Source organism: Eurytemora carolleeae, unplaced genomic scaffold (assembly GCF_000591075.1).
Source record: "Eurytemora carolleeae unplaced genomic scaffold, Eaff_2.0 scaffold281, whole genome shotgun sequence".
Classification (NCBI taxonomy): domain Eukaryota; kingdom Metazoa; phylum Arthropoda; class Copepoda; order Calanoida; family Temoridae; genus Eurytemora; species Eurytemora carolleeae.
The window spans coordinates 252,669-259,282 of NW_019396255.1; positions in this window are offsets into that span (position 1 = coordinate 252,669).

A 6,614-nucleotide genomic window follows, 5' to 3' on the forward strand; every position below is an offset into this window, starting at 1 on the left:
GTTAGTTTAGAATCAGTGAGGCTGGGTTCCCCTACATTTCTTGCATCCTCTCTGGATGGAAAGTTTTGAATCAGTACAGCTGATTTCTCCTAAATCTCTTCAAACTCTCTGGATAGAAAGTTTTGAATGAGTAAAGCTAATGTATGCTTCCTGAATATTTAAGCTCATCATGAAAACCATGATTGGATCCAACTTTCTAGAAACCAAACTAACTTGATTGGATCGAACTTTCTAGAAACCAAACTAACTTGATTGGATCGAACTTTCTAGAAACCAAACTAACTTTTTCTTCATATAAACGAAGAGAGGGTTAGATTGATGACGGAAAGGGGAAGGAGGGTGGTGGAGTTATTCCTTTAATAGTTTATGTAATAAAGCCATTGAACTTAGTCGAACAAACTATCACGTGGAGAGGGTGTTTTCTTATTAAAAATACCCGAAGATTTAACCTGTATAAAGAGCTTGAAAAGTTACACCTATATAGATACGTATCTCTTTAAAGTTAACAATTGCAATCAGATAAAAATGGTTATTTCTTAAAAGAATAAAAGAACATAGTATAGAATTTACAATGTGATCACGTTTTGGTTATCACATTGGCGAGCCAGCTTTACAAAATTCCTACCCAGCTATTTCTGTATCCAGTCTTGGATAAGAGACCCATTGTGACCTCACGTGAAGGTGTAATAGCTGGATATGATAATAGATTATTAATCCTAAAAATAAAAAACAAAAATAGGAAAATTGTGAAAAGTTTTATTTTAGTTTGATATGATTTATGAAAAGGAACAGATTGCAGATCTATCTAATTATTAACAAACAGAAAAGACTATTTTGGAAAGGGTAAGACGAGCTTAAAACTTGTACATTTTGCAGTACAATTGAAATCTAAAAATATTGATCTTTACGTTGTCTCTGTCAGTTACTCTAAGTAAATCCTCATTTACTTCAGGCCAGATACAAGACCTATGTACGACGTTTGTTCGGCCTATATCCGACATATGTACGACCTTTGCACAACCATCAACCTTTAAATATAGCTTTTTTATGAAATACCTCTATAATTATATAATAGGAAATATAAAGACCTAAAAGAATAATAAGCATGTAAAAAGGTTTTTAAGTTATGTTCAACATCCCTTCATGGCTAGGAATTTCATCTCCATATCTTCAAATCACGTAACATTTAACCACGACGAAATACATTCTGTATTGGGATATTTTAGTCTTTAATTGAATATCCGTCAATAATAGTGTACAAAATTATGCATATGCACTTTGAATTTGAAATGCACGTTCCAACAAAAAAGAAATTATATATATGTACTTTAATATTTGAAATGCATAGTCAAGAAAAAAAAGAAATTATATATATGTACTTTAATATTTGAAATGCATAGTCCAGCAAAAAAGAATCAAAGAGCAAATTCAAAACATTTATTGTTTTATTTATTGTTTAGAAATCCAAAGTTTGAGCGTACTGATTTTTAAACAGGACCTCTGATTCACAGTAAAATATTCGCATATTTGCACAGTAGAATTTGTAAGTACGTGTGTGTATTCGCAACGTTTAAATGTTTGTCATTCTCTTCATCCTCCTGTGGCAGTCTGATCGAACCCCTTCACTTAATCTTTAGTTGTAGACAAACAATGATAAACGAATACTGTCCTTCTCAAGTGTACTTTTAAACTCTTATTAAACATTTCAAGTTGTTTTAACAATACATGGTTCTTGTCGAAGCAAGTCGGAACTTTAGATCAAATTTTGGTTAAACATTTTATTTGGTTTAAAATTTTTTGTGGGTGAAAAAAAATTAAAAAAATTTAATGAAACAGTAAAAAATCAACACCGTAAGTAAAAAATTATAGACAAAAACGCGATTAAATTTAAGTTGAAGAAACTGAACGCTGCTTTCTGTGGTTAGTTCAGGGTGAATGTTTAGATCATTTAGTCCCAGTCACATTTAGAAAAAACAAAATTCACTTGTACTTTAGTATTAAGCATACTAATTAAGAATGACAACAATTTAAACTAAACCTTTTTGCTTAAAATCAGTTGAACTCTTACTAAATGTAATCTAGACTGATACTAACTGTAATCAAAACCTATACTAACTGTAATCTAGACTGATACTAACTGTAATCTAGACTGATACTAACTGTAATCAAAATCTATACTAACTGTAAACTAAACTTATACTAAATCCCTCTGATCTCACCCTGCCACAGATCACCTGACAATCTCCTTCCTTCCAATCAACTCCTTACCTATCCAAAAACATATCTTGATATGAGTAACCAATTATATACAGTATCGTTAATTAACTTAGGGCCAACCACTCAAAACAACCAACCCTGGTTAGGCGGGTCCAAACTGCATAGTAAATTGTGATTGCTTATTTGTAATATCTCATGCTTTTTAGTTGAATAAATATATGAATGAATGAACTAAACCTATGTTAACTGTAAACTAAACCTATACTAACTGTAATCTAAACCTATACTAACTGTAAACTAAACCTATACTAACTGTAATCTAAACCTATACTAACTGTAAACTAAACCTATACCAACTGTAAACTAAACCTATATACTATAACTGTAAACTAAACCTATACTAAACTGTAAAGATTAAAGTCTAATCTAGGTATCCTAGGAACCCAGTATTTTACCGGCTTATCTGTAAAATCAATCATGAAGATGTGGATAGATAGATAGATGATAAATAGTTAGATCTGCAGATAGACAGAAAGAAAGATAGACATGAATATATTTATATAAATCATCACGAAATGCATAAACCACGTAACTGCAACTTAATCGTGCCTGAAACTTGACAGTCTGGCTCTTAAAATGAATTTCACGAACTTCTTCAATTCTTCTAAATCTTGCCATAATTGGCAACAGTGAATACTACGTGTTGTGTGCGGTCGTTTATATTACTCGATGAATTTAGAACAGAAAAAATTAAAAATAGTAATTTTAACATTTCAAAATTTGTGCACCAGATCTAGTATGTTTAATCTATTTTCAGTTTATACTTTAAAATCTACAATGTACAATCTATATTCTTCTACAATCTACAATCTAAAATCTACAATCTATAATCTACAATCTACAATCTACAGTCTACAATCTACAATACTTAATACTTAAATGTATTTGATGTTGTTTCAAAGCATATAGTTTTACTAGATACTTATTAAATCATCAGTTTAGTGAAATGGGTCTGTATACACTGCACAGTTGCTCTTTCTCCTGTTCATTCCACTTTTTATTAAGTTGTCTTCCTTTTTTCAGAGTGTTCTGGCCATCACTGTAATAACTAAAAATATGCTTTATGATTCTATATACAGTAAATTGCATAATGTACCGTAATATTTTTTATATCTGTTATAAACTAAAACTAAAGTGCATTTGTCTCGAAATGCACGTTGTAATTGCAGTTCTATTTCATAATAAACTGGGGCATACTAACCTATACAAACTGAGAGAAAAATAAGACGACATTGAATTTGAAAGTGATTATATACAAAATATGACGTCACGAGTATCCTTGTCCTGTAAAGGAATTAATATTTGCCACAAACTCTGATTGGCCAATCCCTATATTTTTGCAACACAATGTCGTAACCCTTAGATATTTAAAACTATGATTGTGTTCGATCAAATAATCTTAGTTTGAAATATCAAAGGTTTACACCGTCAAGTTGCAAAGATTTGAAAAGATTTGAAAACATTACGCGAATTCTTTATTGGGGGGCTGAGCTGTGCATAAAATCCAAACAATGGGGAGTCCGTCGCTAAACCCCCTTAACTTGTAGACGGTCAATTTTTATTTCTCTACAATTTAGCATATATTTTTTGAAACTTCGAGTATATTCTTCTGTATTTCTAATTGCATGTGTCGCTCTCTAAATTCGATTATGTGACAGGTTAGAACTGATGAGTTGATGGTTTACCGAGGATTGAATCCAATCCTTAATTCTTCACTTGACCAAACCCTAATCCGGGTTCAACAATCTTACTCTATACAGCCCTAACTGTTCATAATGCCAAGTATTACATTGACCTTATAACTGTTTATAATACCAAGTATTCCATTGACCTTAACTGTTCAAAATACCAAGTATTCCACTGACCCTAACTGTTCCAAATACCAAGTATTCCATTTACCCTAACTGTTCAGTATACCAAGTATTCCACTGACCCTAATTGTTCCAAATACCAAGTATTCCAATTCATTAAACCAAGTATTTCATTGACCCTAACTGTTCCTAAAACCAAGTATTCCACTGACCCTAACTGTTTGTAATACCAAGTAATCCAAAATACCAAGTATTCCGTTGACCCTAATAGTTTAAAATACCAAGTATTCCATTTACCCTAACTGTTCATTAAACCAAGTATTTCATTGACCCTAACTGTTCCTAAAACCAAGTAATCGACTGACCCTAACTGTTTTTAATACCAAGTAATCCATTGACCCCAACTGTTCATAATATATCAAGTATTCCATTGCCCTTCACTGTTTATAATTCAAAGTATACCCTCGCTGTTCCTATCCATTGACCCTAACTGTTCCTAATACCGTATTCCATTGACCTTAACTGTTCCTAAAACCAAGTAATTCATCGACCTTAAAGGGAGTGTTCGCGATAAATGAGTTGGGTATAGGCCTACGGCAATAAATAATCGCTTCTGATCGCTACTAGTCTTATACTTCTATCTGTTGCGTCTATATAAAGAAAATTGTTAAAAACGTCTCATACCGAAGAACGAAGCGTTCTCACAAATTGAGAAAGTTGAAACATACGACAGGGATCGTAAATAAATCAAATTGATATCAAACAAATAATTTAGATATTAAATCCTATAGTCATCGATTATTTTTCTACGCATTTGTATGTTGTTGACATTTCATAATATTTTTTATTTTGTGTTTTTTAAAATTAATATTTCGCAAATTCGCTTACAACTTGTTTTCACAACTAGCGCATTCCCGGAAAATATGGAAAATGTCGTCTTCATTATCAAAATCCTCGAAACAGGAATGAATGTTTTCAAAAGTCACTCTCAGATCATAGAAAGTAAAAAATATTATGAAATATTAACTATATACGAATGCGTCGAAAAATAATCGATGACTATAGGTTGTAATATCTGAATGCTTTGTTTGGAATTAAATTGATTTTGTTACTATCCGAGTCGTATGTTGCAACTTTCTGAATTTGCAAGGAATCTATAACGTTCTTCGGTATGAGACGTTTTTAACAATTTTCTCATTAGACGCAAAAGATAGAAGAAAGATTAGTAGCGATCAAAAGCGATTATTTATCGCCGTAACCCTATACACCCTTTTATTTTTTCGCGAACACTCCCTTTAACTATTCATAATACAAAGTATCCAATTAACCTTAACTATTCCTACCATTCTCATATTCTATTGACCCAAACTGCAGTTCCTACTAGGTTGGTTTAAAATTTAAATTTCATCAAACCTAACCGAAATTCTACCACTTTTTATTCATCCCAAACTGTTGTTTCTAACTAATTAACGCAACTTGAACAAAAAATAAAAATGCTAACCTAATTCATGTTTATAAAACAGTTAAAAACAATCAAAGAGTAAAATATATAGATAAATGATGCATCTTACTGGATAATTTAACAAATTTGTTGTAACATTTAAAATCTTTGTTTAGGTTTTGTTTTCATCAAATTTGTCGAGGGGGGAGAGTGCAGAAGTCCTCAATTGGTAATCACCGCCACCGAAACGTGTTTTGCGGTGAGCGCGCTTCTCAAATGGTAATCTCCACCATTTCAATTGGTAATCAGAAAAAAGGGTAACATTAAATCGTGTATTTCTTAGAAATAAGACCATATTGACCTCTATTAATGGCCATATAGTGTACAATATTCTTAAAGCTTTCTTTATTGCTCCTCAGTTTCAAAAACAAATCTAAAAAATTGCCACATGAAGCGCTAGAAATAAAATTACGTTTTTGAACCTTTGCGCATACAATGAGCTATGAAGCGCTAGAAATAATTAGTGAACTTAATAATTCATTTTCACTAGTGGCCGCGATGAGACTGATTTTTCTAAATTTTTTGTTCTTTCCATGCATGTAAATAGTTCTGTTGTAGATGTTGAACTCGAGTACACTCTGAACACTGAAAAGGTTCTTTAAAAATATCATTTAAATGGAGATAGATATTACTTTGGTCCGGGTGAGGTAATTTTTAGTAAACAGGCCTCCCGACCTTTTAGTATTTCAACTCCAATCATGAAATGCAGTCATTAAATTGACGAATTGGATATAAGATTCGTAATTTTTTTCTAGTGCTTCGTGTGGTTTAGATTTATTTTCGAAACTGTGGAGCAATAAAGAAAGTTTTAACAATAGTGTACACCAAGGAAATAAAACGGTTTAATGTTAACTTTTTTATTTCTGATTACCAATTGAGGAGAGCGCATGCCGCAAAACGCGTTTGGGTGGTTGGGATTACCAATTGAGGACTTCTGTGCACTCCCCTACTGATTTGGCACAATCTATTAGTAAATTGCATAATGTACCGTAATATTTTTTATCTCTGTTATAAACTAAAACTAA